Here is a 14,376-nt window from a genome sequence, read left to right as displayed (position 1 = left end):
ACAACTGTTAAAGATACAGGAGCCCTGTCCTCCTTTTCATATGGTCACCCTATTATCTGTCTAACCTCATAAACTAGGGTGACCATATGAAAAGGAGGACAGGGCTCCTGTATCTTTAACAGTTGTATTGAAAAGGGAATTTCAGCAGGTGTCATTTGGATATATGGAGAACCTGGTGAAATTCCCTCTTCATCACACCAGTTAAAGCTGAAGGTGCCCTGCCCTCTTTTAAATCTGGTCACTCTAGTATAGCTCCTGCAGCTTTAACTGGTATGATGAAGAGGGAATTTCACAAGGTTCTCCATATATACAAATGACACCTGCTGAAATTCCCTTTTCAATACAACTATTAAAGATACAGGAGCCCTGTCCTCCTTTTCATATGGTCACCCTACATAAACTTATGGCAGAGAGCAGGGCTTTGGAGGAAGCATTCAAAGCATGAGCAGGTTCGTATGGGAGAAAACAGATCCTGAAATGAGTTAGAAAAATAATAGGTAACCTGTCTAGCTAGAAGAAAAACAGATCTACACCTTGCAATTGCTAGGTTTGAGATAGAAATCTAATGACACCATATCAAAACCCAGCTGAACCCCCTTCAAGAAGAGAAGAATATCAACACTGCCCCCTATGGTTGGTTGGCAGTGTAAAGATACCTGATTGGCTAGGCCAAATATATATATTAGGATCTTGGCCAACCAAGTAAAACCTGTTTGAACTCCTGTCTCAGGCTCACAATTTATTCACCTGCAATAGACTGCTGGGCTGGGGCCTTGAGTTAGAGAATATGCACACTGCATATTCCTAGTCTGATTCCTAGTATATTCTGTTTGTTATGCTTGACTATTTACAGAGAAACTGGACCTGTCTGCACATTTTTTAAAAATAAAAGGAGAGTGAGAGACATTTTAATTACTGGATCTGAACCTGTCCAGATAATGTGAAAAGAAAATGAAAGATCTATAAAAGGAGCTTTTGTTCTAATATTCTCCAGTAAGCTGACAGGAAGATGATAGTCTTGCTACAAACATCAGTTTAGAATTGAAGGTAGAAGGTAGCTGAATGCTCGAAGCGGCTGTGTCTCTGGCATTCTTAGCCATTTTTATGCCTTTGATCAAAATCCCTTTCATCTGAGGGACTCGGGGCCCTTTAGTTAAGCATTGCAACTCTTATGGTGATATACCAAGGGGGAAAAAAGGTTGCTTCCTCATTTCATTGATGGGCAACTGATATCTGGATATATAATGATTTACCGAGTAGTAATATATCATGGTGTGCACATAACCAAATAGTGAATGGGTTGTATGTACACATGGGGGAGGGTTTTCTTCCGTTCACATTTGAATGAGAACTTAACACATTCATACTTCATAAATCTATTTGCAAAACAGAATGTAGTTACCCTACAGTATTCACCTTCCGCAGAACTTTTCAGGGCTGTTTTCTGAATATTTGCATGTGGCAGTGTATGTGTGGAGAATTATAGTGATGTTTGGGGAAGTGTGAATTCCAGTTGGCACAGCATAGTCAGATTGGACAAATTTCTGACCTATCTCTATCACACACCACATATACAAATGTATATCAAACAGTACTCTACAAGGATTCTCTATCATGCTGCCAAGTGATGGTAAGAGGTAGGAATTGTGCAATAAAGTAGTCTACCAAAGTGGCCTAGCAATGCAGTTAGGACCCATTCCTTCCTTTCAACAACCATAGTTGGGTCACAATATGCCTGATGGGAAACCTGTCCTGCATTGGGCACAGCAGACTCTGTATGATGGAACTTACCTAAAAGCAGGGTAACAAAACCCACAAATGTTTAAGCACACAGGTTTCTGACCAATGGGGTTCAGGCTGAGACAGAAGTGGTCAAGCTAGGAAACAAAGGTCAAAGCACAGACAAGCAGTCAGATACATGGGTGGGGTCAACCTAAAGCAGGAACAGTCAAGATAGCAGACAGAGGTCAAAGTATAGTTAGATATGTTACACAGTTCAGAAGTCAAGCAGGAGTCTAAGCATTGATAACACAGAGCATTAATCATAGGGCAAGGTCCAGGAGATAAGATAGAAAATACTGGAGCTGAAGAAACAACAACCCCATCTTGTTTCTACCACCAGCTAGGCAGACACTGAAGACTTTTAACACCAGAGCCTGCTGAGCCCCACCCAAGGCTCAGCTGCAGTATTAGAGCTCTCTGGCCAGAATCCTACTCATGAGGAGTTGCTTTCTCCAGAGGATTCCTTCTTTGTAAACTAGTTATCCTTCTCATGGGAGCTCTTCTGGCCATCTGCTTGAGGTGACAATGGTCCTGGCTGGCCAGGGGGTTGTTCAGCCTCTGCCTTGGAGACAGAGTCCCCTCTTCCTGATAGGGAAGGGCTTCCTCCTGGTCTGGTGGCAGTGACTGATCTGGGGTGCTCTCAGTTTCTGGGAGCTCCAGCTCTTCCTCCTCCAAGGATTCCTCCAGTAGGGGCCTGACAAAACCTTTGTACCCTGGCTATTCCTTGTTCTGGGCTCAAAAAAGCTTTCAATTGTAGTGTTACATATGACTCTGTCACTAGCATGCATTTTCCAAAGCTTTCTTTTTGCTCTTTTAACTCAAAACATAGTCATCTGGCTTCCAGGGCTCTCCCTCCATCTTACATCCCCATGCCTGACTCCTAACTGTAACCTAGCTGTGTAAGGAGGAGAGAACGCTGTTGTCAAGGGTGTTGCTGATACAGTGGGTTTCTAAGCAACAGCCATTTAGCTCTGTGTAGTCTCATGGGTGGCAAAGACAGTGTGAAGTCTGTGGCTAGCCATCCATTTTCCAAACCAAAAAGAAAAGAAATGGAAAAGGAAAAAAAAAGAAAGGAGAAAGCAAAGCAGCTTAGAATCATAGAATCATAGAATAGCAGAGTTGGAAGGGGCCTACAAGGCCATCGAGTCCAACCCCCTGCTCAATGCAGGAATCCACCCTAAAGCATCCCTGACAGATGCTTGTTCAGCTGCCTCTTGAAGGCCTCTAGTGTGGGAGAGCCCACAACCTCCCTAGGTAACTGATTCCATTGTCATACTGCTCTAACAGTCAGGAAGTTTTTCCTGATGTCCAGCTGGAATCTGGCTTCCTTTAACTTGAGCCCGTTATTCCGTGTCCTGCACTCTGGGAGGATCGAGAAGAGATCCTGGCCCTCCTCTGTGTGACAACCTTTTAAGTCTTTGAAGAGTGCTATCATGTCGCCCCTCCATCTTCTCTTCTCCAGGCTAAACATGCCCAGTTCTTTCAGTCTCTCTTCATAGGGCTTTGTTTCCAGACCCCTGATCATCCTGGTTGCCCTCTTCTGAACACGCTCCAGCTTGTCTGCGTCCTTCTTGAATTGTGGAGCCCAGAACTGGACGCAATACTCTAGATGAGGCTTAACCAGGGCCGAATAGAGAGGAACCAGTACCTCACGCAGTACCTGGCAGCTTTTGCTCTGCTGAGTCAGGTATATTCCACCCCCTTGTCCCTGCTCAGCTCTGCCACCACCTAAGTCCACTTCACAGCTGAAGGGTCAGTTGCTATAGAAATGCTACAATTGGCTTTGTATTCAGAATTTCTCTGGTTCTTGCTACAAGGACAAACAAATAACAATAAAAAGGCAGAGCCAAAAGTACAGTGAATTAATTCTACTGCAAATGAGAGCTGTTTGGAAAAATGGCAGCTTGTGGGAGATATCTTCCTTCTTTCCTAATATCAGGATAGTCTATATGACATGAATATAGTTTCTGGATGATCTTGGAAAAACAGTCTTGGTGACACAATGTGCCTGTGTTTTGGGGTGGATGGGCAATCCTGTTTTCCTAGGAGGTAAGTGTTCATGTTTGCTTAATCTTCATGTGCTATATTATGGCTCTTCTGGGACTGAATCATTCTGTGGCTTCTTTGCTGAACAACCGGACAAGATCATTTAAAGACAGGCAGGCAACTATGCAGCTCTTAGCCAAAACAAATGGATATAGGCTATTTTCTTTTCAGTTCTAGATTGGGCCCAAGTGTGACTCACTAATTTGTGGTCTGGGACATTACTAGGACAACCATATGAAAATGAGGACAGGGCTCCTGCGTCTTTAACAGATTTATTGAAAAGGGAATTTCAGCAGGTGTCATTTGTATGCATGCAGCACCTGGTGAAATTCCCTCTTCATCACAATAGTTAAAGCTGCAGGAGCCCTGCCCTCTTGGCCAGGTACAAAAGAGTCATATGGAAATTACTGGAAAATCCACTAATATATGCCTTTAAAAATGACAGCAGTATTTTATACTTCTCTGATCTCTTGTCATTCTGCACTGTATAGAATATTTTGTCCATTCTGCTCATTGATAGGACACTGAGTTAAAGGAAGTACGCAAAATGTTATGGGCCACTGAATGTTCCATAAATTGTGGCATACTTTATTTAGGGTGACCCTATGAAAAGGAGGACAGGGCTCCTGTATCTTTAACTGTTGAATTGAAAAGGAATTGTCAGCAGGTGTCATTTGTATATATGGAGAACCTGGAGAAATTTCCTCTTTATCACACCAGTTAAAGCTGCAGGTGCCCTGCCCTCTTTTAAATCTGGTCACTCTAGTCTAGCTCCTTTAACTGTTGTGATGAAGAGGGAATTTCATGAGGTTCTCCATATATACAAATGACACCTGCTGAAATTCCCTTTTCTATGCAACTCTTAAAGATACAGGAGCCCTGTCCTCCTTTTCATATGGTCACCCTGCATACTTTTCGCAAGAGGGGAAAATCCAGTTCTGAGAAATAGTCGTGAATGGAAGACACCTGACAATCCACAAAATACACTCAGAACAGATTAAGCAAAATTCGTATATCTCTACGAGGCGGGATATCCATGCTGCTACGGGGATCTTCATTCCTTCTTGCCGTTTTTTACATATAACATGTTGCTCTCATTGTAATCATCAGGAGGTCAGGAGCCTAGGCCCTTCCATGAAATTGAATTGTGGCTTAACTGTTAGCTCCAAGAAGTCTGCAATGAGGAAAAACCTGGGGGGAAAACAAACACAGAACCAAAATGTGTGGGCTTAACCAGCTGGGTCCATTATATTCCTGCACTGCTGGATCCCAGTGAGGGTGAATTGCATTCGTCAAATAGGTACACAAGAGCCATTCTCAAAGCAGGAGGGCTCCACTTCGTTTTCTTCCCAGGCCTCTCATTTTCAAGCCCCCAAATCACTTTGCTACCTAAACAGCCATTTTAAGAGAAAATACTATCTTAAAGGAGGAAAATCACAGTGAAAGCAATTGTTCTTCCAGAAACATTGCAAAATAAGATGTTTGGAAGAAAGCTGGGACTGGGTTTTTTGAAAGTCTCTGAAGGAAGAGAGGCTATTTTTGGACAGTCTATAGTAAGGGTGTTGAACCTTAGGCCAATGGGTCAAATCCGGGTCATCTAGGTCCCAATCTAGGCCACCAGACTCCCCCAGATGGCTCTTCTTTCTCTGTGTGCAGAGAAGAAATGCAGTGCTGTGTCCATCAGCTATGTCCTCTGTTTCAGGCCCTCTGGATGCCTGTTTGCCTGAGCCAGAATTAGTCCCCCATCTGTGGTCTAACTTGGAGACTTGCCACATTTTGCTTCATTTTAAATCTTATTCCATGTCCTGTCCTGTCTCAATGCAGTGTGCACACACTGTCATGGCTTCTGTCATCCATCACTGGTGTACAAACACAGCATACATTATGGTACAGTTGTATGAGAGTTTCAGTGGGGGGAGGTTCCATTGCAAAACATGCTAGCATGCCTTGTTCGAAGCCTGAACATGATCACAATCACATGTCCACCAAAATATCCATAAATTGTCAAACACACGCTTGCATTTGTCTCATTCCCATTTCCCAGTTTGGTTTGCACAAATTTCCTTATCCGCACGAATGTCCTCCATGGCGTGAATCAGCCCTGCTTCCTCTATGGAGGAAACTTGCATGAATTAGGGAGGCACTTAAGCCATCTGTTAGCCTATAATGGGTTGGATCCTGGATCTCTCTTCCACAAGAGGGAGGGCGCTGCTCATGGAAGCTTCTGTCTGCCCAATATTTGGGGTCCCTTCTCTTCTCCCACTCACACAGTTTGGATCACTTTATGAAATTCAGTGTACTGTTTTCAGGGGACTGAAGTAGTTGCCGTGGGAAGGAATACAGGTTTTCTTCAGTTTTTACACTCTCTGGATTTTGTGATACAGTTCCTGGCACAATACGCATGGCTCTTCTACTTTATTTTGACTCACAAGCAGGGCCATATACTGCCTCTGAACACTGACAACTTTTGAGGGCCCTTTTGGCAAGATACTGTCAGGGTCCGGGATGTGGACGGCAAGGCCTCAGCGCAGGAATGCTGGGGCCGGGATGGATGGCAGTAGAACCAGCAAACAGAATCCAGGCAGGACCGGAGGCAAAAGGCAAGGTCCAGAGGCAAGCAGGGTTCGAAGTCCAGAGGCAAAAAGAGTTCAGGCAGGGCCAGAGGCAAAAGGCATGGTCAGGAGAAACAGAAGGTCAGGCAAGGTCCAGCATTGCAGGTAGTCAGAAACAGGCTGCAGCAGGCACTGGAAACTAGGGATGTGCTCCGCTTCTAATCGGACTGGCGAATTAGAAGCGGAGCGGGGTGCTTCGCCTCCCCTTAAGGCAGAGGCGAAGAGGATTGGGGGGCCGTCGGAGCGTGGCGAAGAGGATCGAGGTGAAGGCGGATCCTTTGCCTCAATCCGGAGCTCCACCAGAAAGGAAAGTGGGGTTTACCGGGCCCTGCTGCTGTCGCCCATGCTGTCGCCCGGTAAGCCCCCCCTCCTCTCCCTTACCTGCCTCCGTCCACGGTCCCTCGGCTTCTTCAATTGAGCCCGCGGTTCAACCAGGAAGTCTGGGCCACACTTCCGGCCCAGACTTCCTGGTTGAACCGCGGGCTCAATTGAAGAAGCCGACGGACTGCGGACGGAGGCAGGTAAGGCCCCCCTCCCCTTTGGTCCCTTCCCGGGCGATGGCGGCAGGGCCCGGTAACCCCCCCGCCCTCCTCTCCCGGCCTTACCTGGCACCACTCCCCTCCACTGCAGAGCTCCAATTCGGAGCCGGAGCTCTGCGACAAAGAGGGGCAGAGTATGGGCAGAGTGGGCCGATCCGAAATTTTCAGATCGGCCCGCGGAGCGGGGGGATCCGTGCACACCCCTACTGTACGGTGACCATATGAAAAGTAGGACAGGGCTCCTGTATCTTTAACAGTTGCACAGAAAAGGGAATTTCAGCAGGTGTCATTTGTATATATGGAAAACCTGGTGAAATTACCTCTTCATCACAACAGTTAAAGTTACAGGAGCTATACTAGAGTAACCAGATTTAAAAGAGGGAAGGTCACCTGCACCTTTAACTGTTGTGATGAAGAGGAAATTTCACCAGGTTCTCCTTATATACAAATGACACCTGCTGAAATTCCCTTTTCAATACAACTGTTAAAGATACAGGAGCCCTGTCCTCCTTTTCATATGGTCACCCTACCCTACTGGAAACCTTGTTGTGGTGGCAAAGCTGGAGTGCAAATGCAGTTCTTATATAGCCCTTTCCTGGATGCTCCCAGCTGGTCTGCATCAGCCCACCTGTGAGTGCTGGATGATATGAGCCTGGATCCTGCAACTACTCTGCGGCCGGCAAGGTGCACTTCAGCCACCAGGTGGTGCTGCAGGACAGAACCTGACAGATACTCTCAATAGTAACCCTCCCTCAGCGAGTCTACCTTCTCACCACCCTTTTCACCAGCTGCTATTGCTCCTCCTCTTCCTTCTCATCATTGCTACCACTTCCTTGCTCAAGATGTCCAGAAAGCCAGTGAGCAAGTAGGCAGTGGGACTTGCTTCTCCTCCTTCTCACCACCAACATTGTCTGGGCCAGAGCAAGAGGCAGGTTGCAATGGTGACGGATAGGGAGGTGGGAATCATCAAAACTCGAGCTGAACAAAATTTTCCAAATTCCATCTTGAAGCTCATTCTGACTCAAGTCCGTATCAGATTGTGAACTTGGCCTTTTCTTTTTCTTTTTTCTTCTTTTACATGAAAATCCATATGCAATTCCATCCACATTTTTCCATATCTGCACATTTTTGAAATGTACACATGCTTCTCCCGTTAATGAAAGTATATTTGTGTGCATTTTACAAAAGTGCATCTTTTTTTAAAAAAACGCATATCAACTGCATACATTTGAATATGAGCCAACAGTGTGATGTGGCTGCAAAAAAAGCAAATGCTATTTTGGACTACATTAATAGAAGTATAGCTTCCAAATCGCTTGAGATTCTGGTTTGTCTCTATTCGGCACTGGTTAGGCCTCATCTTGAGTATTGTGTCCAGTTGTGGGCTCCACACTTCAAGAAGGATGCAGACAAGCTGGAGCGTGTTCAGAGGAGGGCGACCAGGATGATCAGGGGTCTGGAAACAAAGCCCTATGAAGAGAGACTGAAAGAACTGGGCATGTTTAGCCTGGAGAAGAGAAGATGGAGGGGAGATATGATAGCACTCTTCAAGTCCTTCAAAGGCTGTCACACAGAGGAGGGCCAGGATCTCTTCTTGATCCTCCCAGAGTGCAGGGCATGGAATAATGGGTTCAAGGTAAAGGAAGCCAGATTCTGCTGGACATCAGGAAAAACTTCCTGACTGTTAGAGCAGTCTAACAATGGAACCAATGTCTTAGGGAGGTCATGGGCTCTCCAACACTAGACGCCTTCAAGAAGCAGCCGGACAGCCATCTGTCAGGTATGCTTTAAGGTAGATTCATGCAATGAGCAGGGGGTTGGACTCAATGGCCTTGTAGGACCTTTCCAACTCTGCTATTCTATGACTCTATTATTCTAGTACCCGTTGATACGCTGTTATATTATTTGGAATCCAATATTTATTTATTTATTTATTTATTACATTTCTATACTGCCCAATAGCTGGAGCTCTCTGGGCGGTTCACAATATATCTTGCTGCAGCTCACTGTTTAACTTCTGACTGCCCTGAAGCTGTTTATGCTATTCAAAATGGATAAAAAACCAAGGAGCTACTACAGATCTAACCTATTACCTGCCTCCATGCTTGGTCCTTGGAGATGTGCCCATCCCAAAGCTAAAAAAGCGACTTCAGAAAAGGAGCCATTTTCTGATAAATGGTAGGTTTCACACTGATGCCACTATGGTATAACCAGCTGAGATAAATAGGCAGACGCAAACATCCAAATAGGATTTAAACACAAAAAACTGTCGAAATCAATCGTAAATGGACTGGCAACTGGTGAAGGGAGACCGAAAAAGAAGAAACACACTCATATTTCCTCATTGCCACCAGCTACGCCACTGTGTTTTGGAATGGCATTAGCAAATTACGAGCCATTCGGAGAACAAAGAATTACAATAATCAATTCCTGCAGTAATAAAAGGCCCGAGCTAAACATTCTGCTTCAGTTACATTCACGCAGCCCATAATTTTAGAGATATTGTGTCAGCAAAGCAGAGGGAAAGTGTTTCTCAGTTATTTATCTGCAATTACTTCCCCCCCCCCCCGTGTGAATACATATTTATTAGATTTTATGCAAATAAACATTAGGAGCAAAAAAGAAAAGAAAAGAAAGGAACTATAGAAAATCAATCTTGTATATAAACCTAATAATTGATTTTCAGATGGTAGAACTAAAAGGAAAGGGCAATAGAACATGGTATAACCTCTTTAAGACAATGTCGGCCCTGTCCCCATAATTTCCTTCTCTCTGCCAATTACACCACTTTATTGCAGAAATGAAAAGAGGAAAAGTCATTTGCATAGTGAATTGAACAGCAGCAATTTAGGACAGAGCTTCTACAAAATCCAGATTTGGTAAATAAGGGAGCAGGCCAATTTTAGGGGGACTGGAATAAGGGCTCCTACTGTAGGCTGGGTTCAGATGACATGATAAGCAACGGTTGATTATATAGGCAATTGTCCATTGCGTTGCTTATCCTGTCGTCTGGTGGGAAGCGGACAACTGACGATTCGCTACTTTCTCGAATTAAGCAATGGGGAGAAACAATGGGCTCCTCCATTGCTTTTGCGGAGACCTGTTGCTTATTGTGTCATGTGACAGTCTCCATTGCTTAAAACTTGATGTTGTGCGGACTTTATACTGTTAGTTTTACCCTACCCTGTGCCTGCTTACCCTACCCTGTGCCTGTTGGCATTCTCTTCCCCTCCTTATTGTTTTACTAGGATTTTATTAGATTGTAAGCCTATGCGGCAGGGCCTTGCTATTTACTGTTTTACTCTGTACAGCACCATGTACATTGATGGTGCTATATAAATAAATAAATAAATAACAATAATAATAATAATAATAATAATAATAATAATAATAATAATAATAATAATAATTTCACATGTTGAGTGTGCTGTTTCAGAAGCCCATAGAGTCCTCTAGCAGGAGCGGCTGAAAGTGCCCTGGTTGCTCCTCTACAACTGGCAGAACTTGCAATGGCTGATGGGATAGCCCTGGGAGGAGAGAGGGAGGAGCAACAGCCGCCTGGAAGGATGACAGGAGTTTCAGCCGCTTAATAGGGGGTTGGGCAATATGTCATCTGAGGACTACCGGCAGCATAATTTACTGTGAGTTGCCTATTCTCCCTCCGTTGCCTAAAGTGTTGCCCGAACGTGACCCTAGCTTTAGTCATTCTAGAAAAACACAAGGAAAACTGCTGATCGTCAGACAGGAGGCAAAGAAGTGACTATGTAAATTGAGTGCATTTACCAGGGCAAATGGGAGTTCTAATCCAGCACATCTGGAGGACATCAGGTTGGGAAAGGCTGTTTGATTCAGTGATAAAAACAGACACTTGTGTTGCGTTGTGAGGCAAGTGGCTACCAGGAGGAGGGCCTTCTCTGCTGTGGAATGAGCTCTCTAAGGAGGTTCGCTTGGCACCTACATTATATCCTTTTAGACAACAGGTGAAGACCTTTTTATTCTCTCAGTATTTTAACAGTCTATGAATTAATCTTAACTTTGCTGTTTTAAGTTTGCATTTTAAGTTTGTATTTTTGCATTGCTGCTGTTTTTATCTTGGTTGTGCTTTTATATAGTATTTTATATTATGGTTTTATACTGTTGTTTTGTTTTGAATTGTCTTAATTTTGTAAACCGCCCAGAGAGCTTTGGCTATTAGGTGGTATAGAAATGCAATAAATAAATAAATAAATATTGCATTCAGGAAGGTTGAGATTAATTTCCACTTCATTCATTCCAAGATTGAGTTGAAATTATTTTTCAGGTTAGGGAATGACAACACGGCACCTGACAAGTTGACCTTTGGGGGAGGTGGGTGTTCAAAGTAAACGCATGAACCGTATTCTCTGCCATGATTACCTTTGACAAATAGGCTTTGCAGAATTATTTTTTAAAGTATTTCAAAAGGCACCAAAACCTGATTAACTGGAAATGGAAACTGGGCAAAAGAAATGTGAGTACCTACCATTGAAAATTGTGTGTGTGTGGTATGTACAGAGATATCACGGGCATATGGTTGGGTTCAGGAATCTGGCAGGCATACCCTGTCCAGATCCCCCTACATGGCTCACCAAGCTATGGGGCACATTATTAGGATGTTGTTTCGCCTAATATACCCAGTATAAACACAATTTTTTATTGTTGAAAAACTACATTGGAAAATTCTGAGAAATGCAGATTTTGAACGATAACTGAATTTTGGTTCATAGTGTGCACTGAATGAATGAATGAATAAATGTCTTCCCTTTCCAAATTTAAATGGGGTATTATCTGTCCCTAGCAATTGAAAATGCAGCTTGAGGCAATGCTCCCTCTTCAGCCTTGCCATTTCACCTTTAAAACAGCCATACCGACAGATTTGAAAGCAATGTGATGTCTGCATTAACAGAGGCCCTAGCTGAATTTTTTAAAATGCCCACCTGTGCCCCATTAACCCAGTGCAGCAAGCTCATTTTGCATTTGCTAACACATTTCCTGAAGGGGTTATTAAATAATTAGCTTAACATTTGGCCACTGCTGACTCCTGTTGAGTCCCAGAGGCGATATTAGTTGGAGCTAAAGGACCTAATTGTGAACCAAAGCAAGAGCAGTTATTAGCAAGATGGGGGTGCTCTGTGATGCCAGATCAAGTAAGCAATGGAAGGGATTGTTTGTAAGGGAATCCCTACACTGCAGACTGATCAGTGCTTGAACTGATAATCAGCTGTCAAGGTTGGTTTAGGTACTGGACCAAGAGGCATTCTGCAACAGTGTTGGCAGGGCCAGTGCTAACAAACCTAGTTCTGTCTCACAGGGAGATCACTTCCCTTGGTTCGGCATTCACAGAAGTTTTATCTCATGGAATGAGCTACTCTATGTGCAGTGGAGGCTAGTGACTCCTGTTTCATTGGGGCAGTAAATTTTCTCTGGGTTTTGGTCAGAGCTAGTCAGAACTCTAAAGAAGCTATCTACCGTTACATTAATAGGCAGGAAGGGGGGATGTGTGTTTTTCAGAGGCTCCAGAAAGCTAGAATTTCTCCCTGCCAAACTAATGGCGGCCGCCATTGGCGTGGAAGGAGGAAACACACACTTTCCGAAGCCTCCAGAGAATACACATTTCCCACCGCTGTGTTAATGGTGGCTACCATTAACGCAGCAAGATGGCTTGCTTGAAGGCCAGAGTCTTAAAATATGGAGAATGCTGGTGTCACAAGAATACAAAATACTCGTTAATGGATGGTTATATTTTCAATCAAAGTTTATTGAGGCAACCAAAATAGTGGGGTTTTTTAGCCAAAGTACACAATTGCATCTTACAGTGCAAGCTATACATAACAGAGCAGAACAGAAGACATATACATGACCGGAGTAAGTTATGGGATTATAAACTACCTTTCTCTGGTACTGACAGAGCCCTCTAAAGTTTCCTTAATTCTTGCTGCTTTCGCAGTGAACCTTGCCAGATTTAGCATGGTGGACTTGGTTGTATTAGAGAGTAGGTATATTATTTATCCATATCTGTGAAATTAGCAATCGGGGCCAGGTGTCTCGTTAGGTGTTTATCCCTATGGGTTTTGTAAAGTTTATAATATAGGACATAATGTATAGGATCCTCTATTGCTTGGCAGCCACAGATACAAAGACGGTGTTCTCTGGGGATATTTTTGTGTCTCCCCTCTCTAAATTCGGTTTTCATTGTCTGAAAACGTAGACTTATAAATGCTTTACGGAGGGCAGGTGATGTTGATGCATGGCTAATAGCAGCAGCAACAAATTCAAATGGTGAATGAGTGAGGTTTCATCAGAAGCATAGCACATTTTAGTATAGATTGCAGAGTTTTGGTGGGCTTTGGAAATGGGGCCTGATTTGGAAATGACACAACTGAAAGGTTTGACTTAAATTCGATGTTGTCAAGGCCGGTGCCAGACTATTTTGTGCCCTAGGCAAGGTGAGCTACTTTCACACACACACACACACCAAAAATGCCAACTTTGGTTTTTAAGAACATGTTTCCTGGAAAAAATAAGCACAAAACTTGAAACTGCTAAATTTATTTTAAAGTGCAAGAAATATGTCATGTCAATTATAGCAAACAAATTGGAAAGGAACGTCTATGGGTCTAAAATGGATGATTTAATAGGATAATATCACCTCCAAATCATCCCCCCCAACTCACATGCGCGTGTGCGCACACACACACTCAGCATCACTCACTCCAAACAAACACATGCATGAACACATGCATTCACTCAAAGACCCCATGCACCCCATTCACCCATACATTCTCTCTCTCTCTCTCTCTCTCTCTTCTGGGCGCGTTCCAGAAGTCCGAATGTGGAGCCGTCCCACCCCCACCCCAGCGTCCCTGGCTTCGCTTCAGCTGGGTGGGCGCGGGGCGCCATCTCGCCTGCCCAGGCCCAGCTGAATCCTCGGGCTGGCCCGGCTCACAGCCAATGCGTCTGAGTGCTGTGCCCGGCGCCCCTCTTAGATTGGCGCTCTAGGAGGCCGCCTGAGTGGCCTCTATGGTAACACTGGCCCTGGATGTTGTTGTTCCTTGCCATTTCCAATGGCAAATCCAGTGGCAGCCTGGATTTCTGCCAGGTGGAATAGCTACAGGCTGCTTTCCAAAATGCCATTCCACCTCCACTCATTCCAAATATTAAGGTCTGGGGCCCCCGGAGCTGGAAGGGCAGTAATGGGGATTTGTGTGTGTGTGTGCAGGGTCCTGATGCCATTCCTAATTTAATAACTAACAATGTGAAATGTCTGACTGGTTTGGGAGCAGAACTTGTTTAATGCATTAATTGGCACTTATTCTAAGCAGTTCATTAGAAAGGCTGCTCCTTCTGCCTCCTCTTACACTCGAGCTGACCTGACAAGC

The sequence above is a fragment of the Elgaria multicarinata genome, chromosome 12, assembly GCF_023053635.1.
Source record: "Elgaria multicarinata webbii isolate HBS135686 ecotype San Diego chromosome 12, rElgMul1.1.pri, whole genome shotgun sequence".
Lineage (NCBI taxonomy): Eukaryota > Metazoa > Chordata > Lepidosauria > Squamata > Anguidae > Elgaria > Elgaria multicarinata.
This window is presented reverse-complemented; position numbering follows the sequence as displayed.